Genomic DNA, 21,431 nt, shown 5'->3' on the forward strand with positions numbered 1-21,431 from the left:
AGGTATGGGTTTATTTCTGGGCTTTCTATATATGTATGTGTTTCTAAGGTCTACGTATCTGTTTTGTGCCAGTAACATACTGTTTGATTACTGTTACTGTGTAGTATAGCTTGAAATCAGAGTGCATTATACTCCCAGCTTTGTTCTTCTTTCTCAATATTACTTTGGCTATTGGGGGTTTTTGTGGTTCCATAGAAAGTTTAGGATTGTCTGCTCTAGTTCAGTGAAAAATAATACCATTGGTATTTTGATAGAAATTGCATTGAATTTGTACACTGTTTTGGGTAATATGGCCATTTTAACAATATTAGTTCTTCCCATCCATGAACATGAAATAGCTTTCCTTTTATTTGTATATTCTTCAGTTTCTTTCATCAGTGTCTTACAGTTTTCAGAGTACAGGTCTTTCACCCCCTTGATTAAATTTATTCTTAGGTATTTCATTTATTTATTTTTGAAAATGTTTTTGATGCAATTTTAAATGAGATTGATGTCTTAATTTCTCTTTCTATTCACTATTTATTTATAGAAATACAACAAATGTCTATATATTGAGATTTTATATCCTATGACTTTACTGAATTCATTCATTCTAGTATCTCTTCATAGTTCTTTAGGATTTCTCTATATATAGTATCATGTTACCTGCAAATAGAGGCAATATTACTTCTTCCTTAACAATTTGGATCCCTTTTATTTATTTTTCTTGCCTGATTGCTATGACTAGGACCTCCAGTACTATGTTGAATAAAAGTGAGGAGAGTGGGCATCCTTGTCTTGTTCCTGATCTTAGAGGAAAAGCTTTTTACCATTGAGTATGATGTTAGTTGTGGGCTTGTCCTACATGGCCTTATGTTGAGATTTATTCCCCCATCCCCACATTTTCTCATGAATGGATGCTGAATTTTGTCAAATGCTTTTTCAGCATCTAGTATGATAACCATATGGTTTTAATCCTTACTTTTTCATAATTTTCTTATTTCTAGTAATAGCCTTTTTTTTTCCTTTTAAGGAAGTCTCTTTAACATTTTCTTTTAAGGCTGGTTTAGTGGTGGTGAACTTTTAACCTGTGTTTATCTGAGAAGCTCTTTATCTCTCTCTTAATTCTGAATGATAACCTTGCTGTGTAGACTATTCATGGTTGTAGGTCCTTCTCCTGCAGCACTTTGAATATATTATGCCACTCCCTTCTGGTCTGCACAACTTTTGCTAAAAATTCATCTTACAGCCTTAGTGGTTTCCCTTGTAGGTAACTTACTGCTTTTGTCTCACTGCTTTAAGATTCTCCCTTTGTCTTTGATCTTTGACATTTTAATTATTATGAATCTTGGTGTGGGCCTTTTTGGGTTCATCTTCTTTAGGGCTCTCTGTGCTTCCTGGTCCTGGGCATCTGTTTCCTTCTCCTGTAGAGAGGTTTTCATCTATTATTTCTTTAAATAAGCTTTCCACCCCTTTCTCTCTCTCTTCTTCTTCTGGGACCCTGGTAATGTAAATGTCAGGACATTTGATGTTGTCCCGGAGTTTCCCTTACCTATCCTTATATCTTTGTTCTTTTTTCTTTCTGCTGTTTATCTTGAGTGCTTAACATTACCCACTGATCCATTCTTCTTTATCTTCTACTCTGCTGTTGATTTCCTCTAGTGTATTTTTCATTTCATTGATTGTATTCTTCATCTCTGATTGGTCCTTTTTTATATTTCTATCTCTTTGTTGAGTTTCTCACTGAGTTCATTCAATCTTCTCTCATGTCTGGTGAGCATTTTTATAACTGCTAAACTCTTGTCAGGTAGATTGTTTAATTCTGTTTCATTTAGTTCTTTTTCTGAGGTTTTGTCATATTCTTTGTTTTAAACATATTCCTTTGTCTCTTCTTTTTTGACTTCTGATATTTGTGTAGGTTAGGCAAAAGTGCTACCTTTCCCAGTCTTGCAGGTGTGGCCTTGTGTAGGAGTGTTCCCTTGGTTGACTATACATGCCTGACAGTTTTGACTGTCTGTCTGGAGGCTGGGTAGGCATGGACTGGGGTGTTCCAGTGTCAGGGCTCCCAGGTCTGAGCCTAGGGTCTCCTGTGTGGTTGCCAGTTGGTGCTACTGTGGCACGGTGGATGGTATTAAAGGGATGCATTCTGGGGAGCTCCTGTGTGGGCAACAGGCTGGCACCTCACTGGCAGGGTGACTGGGTTTAGAGGGGCATGGTCCAGGGGTCTCCCAGGTTGGGTGTCAGCTAGATCCATGCTAATGGTGTAGCTGGGGGAAGATGTTTGCAATCTGGGGTCTCCTGGGTTGGCATCAGACTGGAGCCATGCAAATGGTGTGGACAGGGTTAGAAGTGGCATGGGTGGAGTGAATCCTCATGAGTCGTGCTAGTGGTGCCTAAATCTCTGACAGTTGTGTTTGGGTGTGGGCAGTAGCCAGGAGCCTGCCTCTGTCACATCTTGTATTGGTGTGTTCACCCTGACCTTCCTCCTGTCTGCACTATCAATGTGCATGGGGAACATAAACAGTAGTGCTCTCCCTGCTCCTATGCTACGTGCATGGGTAATATAAACAAAAGCACTCAGCAGCACCTTCAGTCCTGGAGAGTGTTCCAGCAGTTCCCCTGTGGTCTGGTGGGCACTTGAGTTCTGAAAATCAGCTTCCTTCAGTTATAGTTCCACTTGACTTTAAGTCGTCCAACTCACAGCTTTTTTTCTGTGCCCCAGGGCAGGCAAATCTGCACTCTAGTCGCTTAGTGATATCCCTCATTACTGCAGGGTCATGTCGGGGATGGGGCTTCCTCCATTACCACATCTCTATCTCTCCTGTTCCATGCGTTCTTTCTATTCCTCATTGTGCAGAAGGTGTTTCTCTAGACTCAGTTCCCTCTCAAGATTAATTGGTCTGTGTGTAGGTGCAGATTCTCTATGTACATTGGAAGAGGTGGGCTCAGGCTCCTTCTATGCTGCCATCTTGGATCTACTCTCTTTCAATATGATATTTTAACTCATAAATAAACCACTGTCTATCTTTAGAAAATTTTGATTAAAAAAATTTAGCACCTTAAATCAGTTTTTGCAGTGGAAGTCCCGTATTTTGTTATACTAATTTTTATTGAGAAAAAGATAATTTCCAAGCAGCAAGCAACTTCATTTAGTAGCTAATAATAAATAATTGAGAAAAATTTGGGAATGAATAAAAATTCCAGTCCTTCTGCCAATATCCAATTCCTTATTTTCCTCTTTTGTAATGTAGTGATAACAGTACCTATGTATGTTAGAAAATTGAGAGAAACAATAATAAACATAACATAATTTGGTTCCTTCATCTAGGAAGTACTCAGATATGTTCCTTATTCCATCTAGGGGGTCATAGTTCCTGTTTTTTTATGACCTAATGGCTGATAATTCTGTGGCTAACAGCTTGAAGATGGGAATAATTGGATGTGATCTCTATACATTAGAGAAATGATCCGTTGAAACCAAGATACATTATGGTAGGAAATATTCTGAGACAGAACAACTACAAAGTAAGTAAAGACTCCCTAAACCCAAGTATAATATAAAAATACTTTGAAATTATAATAAGATATAAATTATTAATTAGCCAGCAACAGGAGGCTGTATCCAGAAAAGCAGAGGATATGATTAATTATGTAGAGAATAATAATCCTTTAGCCTTACAAATGAACACATTCTTCTTGATTATTAAAAAGTCTGGATTTGATTTCTGCATTTTAAATAGGATTTTTAAAAAATTGGTGGTCCGGACAAAAGGTTAGAGGGGAAGGACCTATAAAACATATGAAGAGATTTAAATTTAGGGTGACCACACATCCCAGTTTATATTGGTTGTTTCAGCATAACTGTGAATGATAAATTATATGGTCTCCCTATTGCACAACCATTTTCCAGGGGATGAAAATGGTTATAAATAAGATACTCAGCAGCTTTTTTTTCATTCTTCAGAATCTAAGGTAAATAAACTGAGAAAGGGATAAAATATTCTTTTTCTAGCTCTAGTCTTACAATATGGCACTTTTTATAATAAAACACCTCAATGGCTTCATATTCACCCCTAAAGTCCAGAATGAGCACAATAGATCACAAGACCATTCAGGAACAGGCCCCTGCTTATCTTCACAGAGTCACCTCTTTATACTTTATTTCCTCAGTCTTCATTTCCAAGTCATACTAAACTTGGAATTTTTTCTAAATCAGCACTCTCTCTTGTCTACAGACTTGAGCCAACAAACACGTCTTGCTGGAATGTTCTTTCATCCCATGCTTCTCACCCTGTGTTTCACTTTACAACTCCTAGCTGCCCTAGTTGCCTCAGTTCAGGCAAGACTTCCTCCAGAAAGCAGTTCCTGGGCCACCAACAACTGGGTTGGCTGTCATCCATCCTCATACTTCTATAGCGCATTACGCTTACTGCAGTCATGACACTCACCCCAACAAGTTTTGATTATCTGTTTACATTGTTGTATAGCTAGTCATACTGGCCGTTTCACAAGGCAGGACCTATTGTATACTCAGTGTATGACCTGGTGCTTGGTGTGAAATAAGTCCTCCATGCATATATGCTGAATTGGTTTGTTGAATTAAAGATCCTCTCTAGTGTTAAGATTTTTTGTGTTTACACAAATAACTGGTCAGGTCATAACAAAAATAAATTTGAGCTATATAATTCATAATTCTGGATTGAATAATCATAGAAACTTCTGGGACTTGTGAACTCTGTGTGTTTCTACTCTGAACTTTAACTGCCCTAGGCAATGTTTGTCTTCTTTGTCTTTAAACCTCTGGGGATAGGCATACCACAACTCCTTTGGCAATGTTAATGTATTATTTTAAGAACACTTGGTATTAGGGAATTCACAAGAAGTAGCTTTCGAAAGAGTACAAGGTATTGACTAATTCTTCATGTGTTCCAGATATTTTTTTTTCCTCAAGAAAACCAGTATGTTTCAGCATAGCAGTGCATTTGTTATTATTTAAAAAGGCATATTCTTGTATGGTAAATAGATGTCACACTACTGAAGCATATGTATTAGAATATACATCCAATAATGTATTATTCTATGACAAACTACCTGTAGCAAGCATTGCTAAGTTTCTTCATATAAAAAACTTTAAAAAAGAATTGGACTTCAATTTTTTGGATTCTTATTATCTTTTCTTTTCAAAATATACATCAATTGTACTCTTGCAAGTTGAGTTAATATTTTGTAAGTCATTTGGCTAAAGAGAAGAAATTCAGGTATTTGGGACCACTTTTATAGAAGACAGTAAATATATTCTAACCACAGGTATTTTCTTAATAAAGAATTGCAAATCTTATAAAGTCTTACTATGTGCTATTGATGATGACTTAAGTGTTTCAACAATGCCCTAAAGCATTTACATATGTTCATATTTAAAATGCCATTTTTTAATATGGAACATGATAAAGGGGTCATATTTTATATTTAGTATTTTTTATAATACTTAGTGTTTGTACTTATAAATAGTATGTGACAAAAGTTTAATGAATATTCACTAAATAAATGGATTGATGGATGAAGAGATGTGTTTGGAATTGCTCTACTTGATTCCATCTATAATGGAATCACTAACTCAGATCATTTTCACAACTCTATGGAGTAAGCATATAATATACCTATTTTACAAATAAGGAAAATAAGTACCCACAGGGATTATATAATTTATAAGTAAGCATAGCTAGTAAGTAATAGATCTGAAATTTGTGCCCCAGTAGAGTGACTTCAGAGACTGAACACTTAACCACTCTATTATTAATGTTATGAGGCTAAATATAAATATTTCTATTAATAGGCTAATGAGAGGAAGTTTTCCCTTAGATGTAAAACAAATCATCTGAATATGGTAGACTAACCTATGAAACAGAATATGGCAAACTTAGTCTGAGCAGAGATTCCGTGAAATGGTGAACCAGGCTCACTCTTTCAAGGGAGAAGCCTGTGCATAAAACTGTAGACATTATAGATGGAATTAAGTAGAGCAATTCCAAACACATCTCTTCATCCATCAATCCATTTATTTAGTGAATATTCATTAAACTTTTGTCACATACTATTTATAAGTTCAAACACTAAGTATTATAAAAAATACTAAATATAAAATATGACCCCTTTATCATGTTCAATATTAAAAAATGGCATTTTAAATATGAACAAATGTAAATGCTTTAGAGCATTGTTAAAATTTTATCTTATGATTGGGATGATGGTATTTTTATATAGACAACAAGGCTTAATAGGCTCCAAAAGGCACAGCATAGAGTAACCATGCCTCCATCAAGTACTTACTAGAGTCAAGTACAGCTTCTCAGGTACTTTTTAGACTCAACTAAGTTTTGAGAACCATGGAGACAGACACTAATCTTGAATGTTTCTTGTTATGTGTCACATTATACAATAGGGTTTTTAATTTTTTTGTGGGGTCATCCATTCTTTTGGTAATCTACTATTGTAGATATATGTTCCTTGAAATACTCCCAGCAGAAATGGCATGTAGTATGATGAGTGTTATGAGTTGAATTCCCTCAAAATTTGTATTTTGAAATCCTAATTCCCAGTATCTCAGAATGTGACCTTGTTTGGAAATAGGGTTGCTTTTGGTGTCATTAGTTAAGATGAGGTTTTACTGAAGTAGAGTGGACTTCTATCCAACTTGATCAGAGTCCTTATAAAAAGGGACACACATACACAGGGACATGTGAAGATTAAAGTTAAGCTCCCATAAGCTAAGGAATTACTTACACATGCCTGGAACAGATCCTTTCTTAGTGCTTCCCAGGAACAGCATGTCTCTGCTGACTTCTTCAACTCAGATTTCTAGTTTCCAAAACAGTGAGACAATAAATTTCTGTTGCTTAAGCCACTCAGTTTATGTTACTTTGTCATGGGGGCCTTAGCAAATTAACACTGGTAAAGATAGTCTTTTTAAAAATTCCTGATTAGCCTTCTTGATATTTATTGCAGAGAAGTTGCAGTTATATTAAGGTTGGGTTGACCAGAAATATTCTGGAAGTGGTAGAATTATTTAGAAGTGAGTTAATGGTTAGGAAAACAATATTGTTTATGGAAAATGGACTTTGGTGTTGGAAAGACCTGGGTTCAAAATCCAACCCTACTATTTATTAGTTGTGTCACCTGCAGTATGTTCACCCCTCTGAGCCTCAGTGTTCTCATCTGTTGCATGGGAATGATAGTAACTGTCTACCTTATATAGTTGAGGAGATGTAAAGAATATCTTGAAAACAAAACAAAACACCTTAAAACAGTGAACACAGTGTTATATACTATAGAAGTATTCAATAAATGAAAACTCTTATGAGTGTCTGTAATTGTCCTTCAATTAGTGTTAAGCCTTAATGATTCCCCCACAAAAAGAGAGCAAAATCAGTTTTATCCCTCTCTTTTCCCCTTATACTAGATTGGAGAATCTTACAACTTGCTGGGTTTGATGGTTGGAAGAGAGTTATGGGCATAACTTAACATCCATGTGTTATGAGCCTCAACAGGCGATTTATTGGTAGATAGAATTTATAGCTTTGTAAGTAAAGTGATTTAAATTTTAAATAAATACTTTAGTTTATCTATAATCCAATGAAGCACAGACTCATCCTGAAAAGCAGGTTCTCCGTACCACACATTTCCAGTCTAGAAAGGTCTACCCGTAAAACATTTTTCTTTTTTGTCCCAGTACATTTTACTTAATTAATGCAAACTAATACAATGGGACAGAAATCAACTCAAGAATATTATTCTTTGGTAATTAAGGTAATACTTCATTTTAATAATTTAGAAAATATTAAAAAACTGAAAATCACTTTACACCAGCCATAGATTTAAAATAAAATCACCAACTTCTTGTTACATATCTTTATGTGTATGCCTGTCATATATTTTACATATATATAAATGTACACATGTATGTATGTATAAATTAAAAATGAATATGGTTCTGTCCAAACTGTTTTGTAATTTTTCTTTTTTTAGGAAAAACTTTTCTGAACATGAATACTATTTTTCAAGACTGAGACAATCACTAAAAATATGTGTCCATATATTTGCATATTCCATAATTTAGTAATGAATCCCCAAATTTATACATTTACATTGTTTTAAAGCATTAAAAACCATTGGTGTAAATATTTGAACATAATTCTTTGTGAACATCTCTGGTTATTTCCTTAGAATAAATTCCTGAAAGTCTGAGTTATTTGTAGTCCACATGAACCTTACCTTCAGGTGACTGATACGTAAAAAAAAAAAAAAAAAATCTAAGGAATCTAACCGGGTATGCATTTTTACCTAGAACCTATCTTGGTTGACTAAATTCAGTGAAAAATAAAGTTGTGATTAAATAGCCAATACATTTATGACATATGAAAACCAAATATCAGCTTTCTTGATTTAGTGTTTTATAAACAAGGCCTTTCGTTGCCCGGACACCAAGTGGGCCCAAAACATCATTGTCACTATCATAATAATATCTAACATTTGTGAAATGCTGCACTAGGTGTTTTTTGTATTTCTTTAATAAATCCTTTCAGTAGCACTATGTAGAAGGTATTATCATGCCCACCTTGGATAGGAAAAAGAAGTTTAAGAAAAGACGTTTCCAAAGTCCCACATTACATGGCAGAACAAGTTGAAAGTCAGGCCCTGGGCTATCTGACGTCAGAGCACACACTCTTACCCATTATGTCCAAAGACCTCACCAAACTTTCAGGGATTCCCAGGATTTGCAAACCTATTCCCAGCTTGGATCAACTATGATCTCTCTTAATTAGTCACATCTTACCCGTTTCTTCATGTTTATCCCACCTCAGAATTGTGTTTCTGATTTGAGGATAGTGCTGGTTTTCTGTTAAATCCCTGAGCCACGATTGTATGTTTCAGGGCTTGTGAAAATCTGTTCACTTGGGAAGCACAGACCGTGGCACCCCCTGCCCATGTTGTGTGCTACTGTTCCTTTCTAGCAAAGGCACTGTGTTCTGTACCCTTTCACTCTATAACCTTAGGACTAATCCAGAAGTTATGTAATTAATATTTCTTTTAAGACATCATTGATGCCTGGGGTGGAGAACATATGTTTTTGTATTTGCTTTAATATGAAGAGCATATGTGGTTATGAAAAACTTGTAATGCTGACATCTAACCTAATTATAATTCCCAGAGAGCACTGTCCAAAGGAAATATTCAAATATCAGACAAATTGTACAGAAATAATCCCTGTACATTGACCAAAGGCAGACAAAGGAAAAAATACATTTGAAGAAAAGAATTTACATAATAATTTGAATGTATAAAAAATGTTATGAGAAGTATGGATAAATCAAAACAATGCTAAAACCACAAATAAAGTTGTTTAATTTGGTTTAAAAGGTTAAGTAGAGTTTGCATAATAAAGTTCCTTTCTTTCAAGTAATTACTTGTTAGATAGTATTTATCTAAAATCATTAGACAGTTTTATCTAAAATTATTCAACAGTTTAATCTAAAATTGTTAGTATCATTAGGTTTATCTAAAATTCAGTTATTGAAAAATATATTTTATTTCAACTTAAAAAATGAACTTAAAAGGAATGGAGTGAAAAAGTTTCCAATAGTCTTCGTATTAGACCCTCCCTCCATCTATAAAGTTTATGTTCTTGTCAATCCATTAGGCTGCTTTTCTAAACTTACTTATTTAAAATGTAAATTTTAAGCTGTATTTAAAGGGGTTGTTTGTATCTGTAATCTCAAGAAAATGAAAACAGATGGATTTTGAGAGTTCCCATTGGTGTATTTATGACAATATAAAGGTAAAGGGAAGAAAGGGGGAAAGAGGTAGAAGGGAAATGGAGGGAAAGAAAGAGGGAGAAAGAATGAGTGAATATGAATTACTTCCTTCTTTTCTTTTTGAATCTCATTTGTGAGTATGTTTGCAAGCCAGAAAAATGATGCTTAGCTAAACTTTGGTTGTTCCCAGTGCCTAATCAATAAAATTCAAATCTGCTTGAGTCAGAGGTTCTATTTTGGGAGATAGAAGAATGGCATTTTGTTTTTGCTAAATCTGAGGTTCTGCATATCATCCAGGTTTATATGTTGAATATGGGGTTTGAAGCTGGAAAGAGTGGTTAGACCGTTCAAGAAGAGAGGAGAAGAAAGAGCACCCATTACAATGCTGGTTCAGAAGTTCAGTCAGTGCTTTTCTTTCCCCACTGAAGTAGTAAGAGGGTGAAAATTCTGGAGAAACTTGCCATCACATATGATGAAGAGCAGAATTCAAGTTGGCAAAAGAAATAAAATATATGTTCTCTTGTCTCTGTCTCACATACCAATCATTAAGAATTTACATCAAAACGGCACTGATAATTGACATTCTCTAGTTTAATATTAGAATTAATGTTATGTATTAGTGTATCTCATGCTTCACAAAAATAATATATGAAAATATGTATTTTGATAAATTGCCTTATTCTTACATGCTTAACCAGATTCCTCTAATGGTAGGCTCAAGATGGTACTGAGAGACAGTTCTCCAAGGGTTTATCCTGTTTCTAAACTTTTTGTGAGTGAGACACTAAATGGATTATCATTTTAGACTCTCTTTTCGAGGATGTCTGAATAGTGAACAGCCTGGAAAAAATAGAGATAGTCTGCCTCCAGAGGAAAGGACAAGCATGTTTACTGCACACTTTATTAGATCTGGGTTCTCTAAGCTCAGAATGTCTCTCTTGTCACGTGACTCACTGTGTGCACAGGTCTTCATCTGTGTCTGTCCGTATCACCTCCACAGGACTTGGAGCAAAGGGGAACTGATGCAGACATGATGATGGCCATGCTTCTAGCTGTGCCATAAATAATAGAAGTCCTTTGTTTCTGACCCAGGAATTGCATGTCTTCTCCCAGCATGTATGAAACTGGTAGGCTGACTTGTAGTTAGTATGGTGGCCTCAGACCCTTCACAGTTATTACAGACCAGTTTTCACTGAACATCTGTTGAGTAATTGAACAGTTTTCTTGGTAAAATAAAATCCAAACTTGATTTACATAAATTTGAATTATAATTTTTAAAAATGTATATACTACGTAAGGCAAGGTAGATCTCTACTGGATTCAAGACTTCCCCTCAGAATTGAAAAGAACAACAACTCATTCTGACACTTGTTAAAATGGTAAGGAAGACTTTTGACTAAAGTTTTGCCAAGGGATATTCTTTGTCAGAGTTCAAAAGTCATGTGTGGGAAAATTCTGTAATTTGTGTGAATGGGAGGCAGGCGTAGGGCAGTGGACAATGTATGGTTCCTCAATAGGAAAATGTATATGTATTATTTAACAATCCTTTCTTAGGTAGCATTTCCATTGACTTTTTTAGAGAGTAAATGTTCACCACAATTCAGCTTAAATGGCACTTCAACCAGGAAATCTTTCTAGATTAACCAAATTAGAAATATTTATTGCTTCTAGGAATACGGGGCACTCTATATGTTTCTGAATCTAAAATTTGGGAACTCGTTACTGATGTGTGCTATAGTTTGCAGTATGTGACTTTGTATTATGTAAAATTTTATCATCCAAGATTTAAAATTCATTAGGGTTTTAGTCATTGGGTCATATTTGTAATTCAGCAACAGCTAGCATCAGTTCACACAATTCTTTAGTTAAAGCACGTATCAAAACTCCCATTCCCCCTCTTTCTCCTTCCCATCCTCCTTCCCCATCTCTTTCTTTCAATCTTTTTTCTCTATACATATGCAAAAGTGTATATATATATATATATATATATATATATATATATATATATACATATATACACACAGAGAGAAAGAGACACACTCTGTTTATACATATACATATGTACACACACATTTAAAGTCCTGCTTTTCACACTTTAAGATTGGATATGCTGTAACACTTCAATGCAGTGCATTTGGCAAAGCCAGGATGGATGATGTCTATTGTAATGATCATGTTTAATTTACCACTTGGAAAAACTAGCAAGACATTACAACATTCTAATAGTAATAATTTGAGGTACAAGTTTTGCTTTTTGAATTAGCAGCTGTTAGGTGAACTATCTTTGATATTTCCAAAGCAGCAGTCTTTTGTGAACTAACCACAAATGGAGTTCAATTTCACGTTTTACTATTTTAGCTTTGTTTAAAATGTTTGTTTATTTTACCTGAACCAGTCTGTCAGGGTTGACTTTTATTATGTATCTTGAAGGTAGGGACCATTTTTCTTTTTTTTCACACCAACGTAACTCATAATGCACAAGTCATTTCCCAATAAATGTTTGATCAATAAAATGGGTCTTGGATTTCTTTTATGAATTGTAAGTGGTACTTTTTATCAGATCATAGAGGAAATATATACTCTTGTACAAAAATTTGAGAATAGATAGCATATAAACACAAAGAAAGAAAAAGCATCCACAATGACAATATCAAGATAATTACCTTTTTTTTATTTTGGTATCTTTAATCTACAATTACATGAGGAACATTATGTTTACTAGACTCCCCCCTTCACCAAGTCCCCACACACACACCCCATTAGTTACTGTCCATCAGTGTAGTAAGATGCTGTAAAATCACTACTTGTCTTCTCTGTGTTGCACAGCCCTCCCCGTGGCCCCCCCCCCACGTTATACATGCTAATCATAATGCCCCCTTTCTTCTTTCCCCACCCTTCTCCCTCCCTTCCCACCCATTCTCCCCAGTCCCTTTCCCTTTGGTAACTGTTAGTCCTTTCTTGGGTTCTGTGATTCTGCTGCTGTTTTGTTCCTTCAGTTTTTCCTTTGTTCTTATACTCCACAGATGAGTGACCTAAGTGTCCATCAGTAGATGAATGGATAAAGAACATATGGTACATATACAGAATGGAATATTATTCAGCCATAAGAAGAAAACAAATCCTACCATTTGCAACAACATGGATGGAGCTAGAGGGTATTATGTTCAGTGAAATAAGCCAGGTGGAGAAAGCCAAGATAATTACCTTTTAACATGTTAATATTCCTATTACATTTTTTTATCATACATGTTTGAGAACTTCCATTACTACATATATATTTTTAAAATGAAATAATTATTAAGGGTATTTTGTAGTATAGTTTGTATTCAGTTAATAGTATGTTTTAAATACTTTCCTATAACATTAAATATATATTAGCCTATAGGCTGCATAATATTCCCCTTATGGGTATAGTACAATTTTTTCAATCAATTATCCACTTTGGAAATTTAATTCATTTCTAATCTATTGTTGAAAATGCCATTTGGAAAATGAAAACATTTGTGTATGTCCATCCAAATTACCTTAAATAAAATCAAATGAAATTTCTGCATCCAATATATGCATATATTGGACTCCAGAAAAGAGATTTAAACTGCTACTAGAAGTAATAACTTCTGATAATTGATAAATTCTTAAAATTTTAAATGTGTATGTCCAATGATGAAAAATAACATGTTATCGAATTGTGATGCTAATTCACAATGGTTATCCTTATCCAACCTTACAACCATACATATTTAACTGTCTTATTTTTGTATGTTTTTCAGCCTACCCAATCACTTTTTTCTTAGAAAGAATGTTGAATCTAAATTGCCAAATATTTTTTAAAATATCGATATTAATGACGTATTTCAAAAGACATTTAGGTTAATCAGCTGTGGTTTAAAATAACTTCATGAGCATTATAGTCCCTGATTTTGATGTGAATATTTACTCTATTTAGTTTGATTAGTCATCAATAATTGTTATTAGCATGTGAGTTTGTTCTATGCTTGTGTGTAAAATACTATCTTGTAATTTTTAGGTTAAATTTTACTTCACAAAAAATACGAAAACAAACTGCAAAACATTTCAGAGATCAAAATAGGTTAAAAGTAAAAATACAAGTAGGTTAAAACAATGTTAATTGATTTATGACCTATGGCCTAACAAGTAGGTCAAACAATGTTAATGAGTAAATTACTGACCTCAGATTCTGTTTTAAGAAACTAGAAAAAGAAGAGTGAATGAAACCAATAAAGCAGAAGAAAGGAAATAGTAAAAGCAGAAATCAATAAAATAGAAGTGCAGTTGGGAAAAAACAATGAAATCAAATGCTTCTCCTATGTGATCTAGAAAATTGATAAATATCTAGCAAGATTGATTAGAGAAAAGAGAAGACAGAAATTACCAATAAAGGAATAATATGACCACAGATTCTATAGATTGAAAAATACTGAGAAAATATTATGAACACATTTTATAAATAATATAACTTAGATGTCCACAAAGGATACAACTACCATCCATGCTCACTCAAAAATAAATAGAAAACCTGAATAGCCCTATTAAAGGAGTTGAATTTGTAGTTCAAAACTAGCTCAGAGAGAAAACTCCACATCCAGGTGGCTTCACTGGTGAATTCTGGTAAATATTTGAGGAAGAAATGATATCAATTTTACTTGAACTCTTCCATAAAACTGAAAAAAAGGCAGTACTAGAGAGAAAACTGATTTTTGATGATAGTGCAAAGGTGCAGAAATTTCCTTCAGTGGAGAAAGATTAGTATTTTCAACAAATGGTGCTAGGAAATTGCAAATCTGTATGCAAAACAAATCATAAAGTTAAATATAAACCTAAAATCATGAAATTCCTAAAAGAAATCATAGAATAAACAAACCATTGTCACCTTGGATTAGGCAAACTGTTTTTAGATAGGAAACCAAAATCATGATTCATAAAAGAACAAATTGATATGTTATACTTCATAAAATTTGAAAACTTCTGTTCTTTGAACTTCATTGTTACAGGAATGAGGAGGCAAGTACAGACTAGGAAGAAATATTTGCAAATATCCATATATCTAATAAAGTATTTGAATGCAGAATGTATAAAGAATTCTCAAAACTCAATAATAAGCAAAGACACAATATAAAATGGTCAAAGATTGAACATACTCTGTAGGTGTCAATTTTTATAAACATGTCAATTATTCTTCAATAGAAAATGTTAAAAATGAATTACATTCTTTAATTTTTATTTTCTCAGGATTTATTTGGTTATTGATCAGTAATGGTCATTTATATGTGATCTTGTGCTGAGTCTAATTGTGTTTTAGTTTTAATCCTTTTCTAATAAGTAACACTAAGCCAAAATATCCCTAAAACAACTGATTTTGAAGACTGAACTGGCAATCTGATAAAATGAATAAACTGATGTTTGAATGAGATGTCTCATTGCTACTTGTACTATTGACATTTCTTTCTTTTGGAATTTAAAAATGTTTTAATGTGAATATGTCCTAGACAAGTATCTGCAAATTATTAATATTATACAATGCATTATCAGTTATGCCTAGATCTTGTGCTTGGTGGATGTTTTATGTGGTAGGAGGCAAAATGTCTCAAGGTCCCTGCTTAGCAAATACAAAGAATATTTGTTGTCTGCTCACAATATCTAGAGAAGGATAAAGCATTCCTCATGAGGGGTGATTTACAAACTGACAAACCTAGGACAGTCTCTTCAGTCCTGCACATATCCAGGATGAGGTATTGACTGGCCTGCTACTGTCCCCCATTTCTGACATAAAGATTATCAAAAGTCTAAATCCTCTGTGCCAGATCATCTAGTAAGGTTGTTTGTGATGGGCATCTCTAGACTATTCTTGAGACACCAGCTTAGGTTCTTCTGTTCTACTCCATACTGATGGTTCAGTAAAATGTGACTTTTTCTGTTATATTAATTTTGTTGAATAAAATGCTGTCATAAAACATACATAGAGTATAAATCTTAATTTGAGAAACTGGTTATCAGTTTCTGTTAGATTGAGTGAATGCCCATGATTTGCTACAAGGCATATGCGGAAGTAAAAATCTTTAAGACTTGCACATTGTAGAAATGTTTGAAGAATACTTTATTGAGCATGTTATTTTTCTTCTCCATTCAACCTACTAATGGTGACAATAGTATTTCTGTGTGTAGATGAGCCTGAAAAGACAATGTAGAACTACCCGTCATTTGTACACTGCACCTGACATTTGTTACTAGCTTCATTCTGGTACCTGCAATTTGAGTGCCTTGTTACACTTTATTCTGAGCTGTGGCTAAAGAATTTCCTTTATAGCTAGGTGTCATCTTGATTTGTTTATCACTGTTTTCACAATTGTGTCATGATTCTTGAAAATGTTCATCAGTGGCTCATAGAAAGCCTTTCTTCAGCTTCTCTTGTTTGTGATTACCTCACTTTGGTTCACTTCCATAAAGCTGTTGTACTTTCTGCTGTTGTTCTTTAAAATTCTTGGTTACATTTTGGGCTAGCTATGGGTTATGACCTGAACTCTTCACTGCTGAATTGGGCTGTTTTCCAGCAACTCATAATAGCTCATCTTGTCTTTCCATAGAAAAGAATATCAAGACAATGCTCAGCATCCTGCAAATGTCTGTGGGAGGTCCAGGTCTTATAATAGGATAAAAAGCAGAGAGATGCTGGTGATACACAGACTAAATTAGCTCTGAAGCTTGCTCTTGGGGCTATGGAGTTAGACTTCTAAATATATGCCAGCTTTATGATTATAATCTGAGCTCACACACCATATTTCATTATTCATTTATTCAACAAATATTTTTAAAAAACTTTTTCAGGGGTCTGGTATTAGGGCTTCAGTGGAGAACAGAAAAAATATTTATCACAGGGTCATCATCTAGTAATAATTGCAGTCTGGAAAATGTCTCATACAGATAGGTTATAAGTTTAATTGTATTCCCCCCAAATCTATGTTGGAATCTTAACCTCCAGTGTCTCAGAATATGACCTTATCCTGAAATAGGGTCATTGCAAGTGGAATTAGTTAGAAGAGATCATATTGGATTAGGGGTCCACTCTTGTCCTTATTGAAAGAAGATCATGTTAGACACAGAGACATAGGGAGAAGGCCACGGGGTGGCAAAGGCAGAAACTGGAGTTCTGTAGCTGTGAGCCGTGGAATGCCACAGATTGCCAACAAACCTCCAGAAGCTGGGAAGAGGCAAGGAAGGGCTGCGAACAGGACTCAGAGGGGCCATGGAGCTAGCTTTTGGACTTGGAGCTTCCAGAACTTCGAGACAACACATTTCTACGGTTTAAGCCAGCCAGTTTGTGTACCTTATTGAGGTAGCCCTAGTAAACTGGTACAATAGGGGTTCACTATTTTTTTGGATTAAATTATTGCTTCTTTAGAGAAATTGTTTGTCTGAGGTTGTTAATTTGCTTTGGTCACTTACTCCTGGAAGAATTTAATAAAAGACATGTAAATTCTCCAGATGAAAAATTCAGTGATAAAATCCAAAACTCTTGAATTTGGAAAGGACCTTCTGAGATCTCCTATCCAACCTTTCACATAAGGCAGTGCTTCCTTACCATAAACTGTGGTGTTCCCTACAAGAGCACTTATAAAAATGAGTGGTCACTAATTACTGGACAGTACATTTCACTTAAAAATCATTTTATTTCTATTTTAAAGTTGTGATTAATACATATGCAGAATTTACCATCAACCATTTTGATTATACAGTTAAGTAGTAGTATCAAGTGTATTCACATTGTTGTGGAAACAATTTCAAAAACAAGTTCATCTTGCAAAACTCTATTAAATTTTTACTTTCTCACTTGAAAGTTCTGCTAGAAAGTTCTTTCTTCTATCCATTCCTAGAAGTTAGAATTATCTTCTTAACTACTGCCTGAACTCATTCTAATTCTACCCTTTAGAGTTAACCCAATTGGCATAATACCTTTTCTCCATGAAAACCCTATAAATTGTTGTTTGCCTTCCAAGATTTCACCCTCTATAAAGTGTCCACATTTACCTGGGCAGCAAAGCCATCTGACTTACATTTTCTAAAATGCCTTGGATTTTTAATCTTGTCTTTTTGGTCCATTTCCACAGTGATTTCTCTGGTCTCACTAATTCACTTCAAGTCCTTTGATTTCCATTAATCTCTTTCAATCTTTCAAAAATGATCATCTACCTTAATATGGTTACTGGGAGAGTATTTTAAACACATTTTGATATCACATTTCTTTTCTGTAACTTGCATGTTAGTCCTCCATTTCCTATGTTAGTCAATCTAATTCCTCAGGCCAGCGTTCAAGTCCTTTTTTAATGCCCCCTCCACACCTATCTCAATCATGTTTTGACTTTTGTCTGTATGCCCCTCCTGCTATCTGCTTTGATCCACAAAGTCTTAGGAGATAGAGTGTTTCTCAGTACCATCTTTCCAGACAGAACTATGATTAAATTTTGTCACTTTCAGGTACATGACCTTGGCCAATATTTTAATTTCCAATAACTTGTTTTCCTCCTCTGTAAAGTGGGAATAATAATAACAGAATCTATCTTAACTATATTATTGTGAAAATTAAATGAGAAAAGGCAAGAAAAATCCTTGGTAAATTGTTTCATATTAAAAAAATCAATGCATGATGATGTTTTGTAAGCATGTTATTACTATTTCTGTACATTTGACAAAATGACCCCTTTATATACATAAATCTTTTTTCTCTGGTTAGAATTTAATATTTTTAGAAGCAACCAAGCCTTAGATTTCTTTTTAACTCTTCATAGACATTGGTACAGTGTTGTCCACATGGCATTAAATTAAATGCTGTACTTAATGAATACCTGAAGATATTTTTTCTTAAAATAAGAAGAGTTAGCCCCAGAGATTTAGTGGAAGGTTGGCAGATGCCATGTTTCACATAACATTTTCTTGTATGCTTCTTAAGATGTGCATAGATCTGTGTTATAGAGAGGAACGTTTTATGCCTCACTAGGGCACTACAGCGACACTGAAGTCATTTTGACAGTTTGGTCAGGGCATCTGTGTAGCAGCCACAGGATGGCAAGTGATGGATGTGTGTTTGCCCACATGTCCTTCTTGGGTCAGATGTGTAAATAATGCAAAACTCTACACTGAGGTGTGGTTTTGAAAGTAGGGCACTTTCTGGAATCACTGCAATGTATGCTACAGAAAAAGACATCGAACTCTTTCTTTGGAGAAAGAGGCTGTGATGATTTCTCTAAAAGATGTGTTCTGCAAAGTGTTGATGGTATCTTGCTGTGTTATCACAAAAAGTTCTGCATTAGCCACAATCTACACATACCATCACTTTATGTTTATGCAATATCATTTCAAATGTTATTATAATGCAAAGAGAATTTTGCTTTGATACAGAAACCAAGGTAGTATCATAAATATTCATATATGGAGTACAAAGTCATTATTAATGACTATGAGGATTCCTTTTGAATTTCCTTAACATTTAGCAAACTGTATGTTTGCCCAACCTGCATAGTGAAGTTTGTTTTACATTACCTATTACCTAGATTGTTTTTTCTTCTGCTGTACATAGTTACCTTCATTTCTTACTATGTACTTTCTCATCGTGATCCAACTTTTAAATGAATTCATTAATTTAGCAAATATTTACGGAGTACCTTCTACACACCAGACACAGTGAGGAGCAGAGGACATGCTGTTAAATAAAAGTCATAATTACTACCCTAAAAAGCTTACACAATTAATTATTTAATTACAAGTAAAATTAAAGGTGACTTTAATTTTAGCAAAGAAACAACACAGGCTACACTTAAGTGATGACAAAAACAAAGTTAGGTCTAAAAATAGTTAATCTAATTGGTATCATGTAATAGGACTAACTTAATATGCCTTTTAGAAATTTCAGTTCAAATTTACCAGATGAGTGAATTACAACACATTTTTTGTAGCAAAAGAGAGTGATTACTTTCCTTATTTATTAACACAAACTAAAGTACATTACCTCAAAATACTTCTACATTTTCAGAATGCTTTGGTTTATTTTAATTTTTATTGAAGCAAATTATGCTTCAATGTCTGGTTTTATGAATTAAAAGAAATAAGGATTACTGATTTAAAATGCTTTTGTAGATACAGAGCATTCTTTCAATGCCTCATCTGTTTCTTTGCATTATTCTACTTTTCTTTTAAAGCTTGAAAAATGCCTTTAGAAAGTCAAATTTTCAGATGTTGATTAAATGTTTTATAGAAGATAAGGGTTTTTTTTTTAGGGATTCACAGTGTCAGTATTTTCCCCCATAAAGATGACAGTACATTAATTCTCTGACAGGTGAATAATAAATGAGATTTATTTATTTTTGTTTACTCAGCATTTCAAAAAGAAGTTTCTATCATATATCTAGTTTCCTAAACCCTAGTGGGGGTCATTGTTGAGGCTTAGCTTGCAGTGTGAAAATAATATGCTCAAAATGAAAATAAGGTGATGATTAGAATTCACCTTTCTATTTTGGGGGCTTCATATTTTAAATGGTGTTGTATTTAGGCTAAGTTCTTTCCTAGTGAATTTAGTGTAAACCTGGAAGTAAGAGATGTTACAAAATTCCTGGCTTTTTAAAATGTGCTTATTCTAGGTTGTATATAATCTCTGATGATATTACTTCTAAATACAAATTAGTATTTGGTATGGTGTTGCAAAGAATTATAAATAATCCTGGCTTTTTTTTTTCTTTTCAATTTATTTGTTTAGAGCCTCCTTTCCCTCTCTGAGATCTTTGAGAAGAAGGTAATTTTCTCTCTCCCCCTATACTCAGATTGTTGATATTGTCAAAATCTCCCTGGAGATGATTGCTTGATATATTGTGTATTGAACAGTGTAATTCAATTTAAGACTATGTAACTATGTGAAATGCTATACCAGTTTTTTTTAAGGGATTGGTCCTCCCAGCATACTTTAGAAACAGACTGAGAATATGATCTTGCAACTTCATATTTTATTAGATGGTTTGGATGTTAGGTCTCCTTTCTAATCTTCCAACATATTGTACCATATTGTATAATCTGAAACTCCTGGATTAAGGTTTATCACAAACATGATGACTTTGTCCAGTGGAGTGGGCTTTCTTCATTTACCTTCATATTACATACTATTAGTGAGGTTAGTCACTTCTCTATGTAATTTAGGAATTTTTTTGGTTAATATATCCAGAATATGGTTAGATAATTAATGTGCAAATATGAGATAAAGTTATCCTGGGATATAATATTTATCATTCATCTTGCAATGGGGTATCATTATGCAACAAAAGACAAAAAGAATAAACTCCACTATAAAATATTAACCAGTCTACTGGATAGATGGACTATACTTTAGGCATTGGCTTAAGAATATGTGATTAAATTCATAGAATGACAAAACAAAAATAATATGGAGAAGATTTGCAGGCCCTTGCTTATGCTATGTTTTCCTGCCTGAGATATTTTTCTATTTGTGCTCCTACCCATTCAAATTCTTCATATTTTCTAAGGAATCAGACAACCACCCTATAAAAGTCATTTCCCACTCTTTCAGCACTCAATATACATTATGTGGTCTTTTTTCTTATTGTTGTTAAAAATATATATATCACT

The sequence above is a fragment of the Manis javanica genome, chromosome 8 (assembly GCF_040802235.1).
Source record: "Manis javanica isolate MJ-LG chromosome 8, MJ_LKY, whole genome shotgun sequence".
Taxonomy (NCBI): domain Eukaryota; kingdom Metazoa; phylum Chordata; class Mammalia; order Pholidota; family Manidae; genus Manis; species Manis javanica.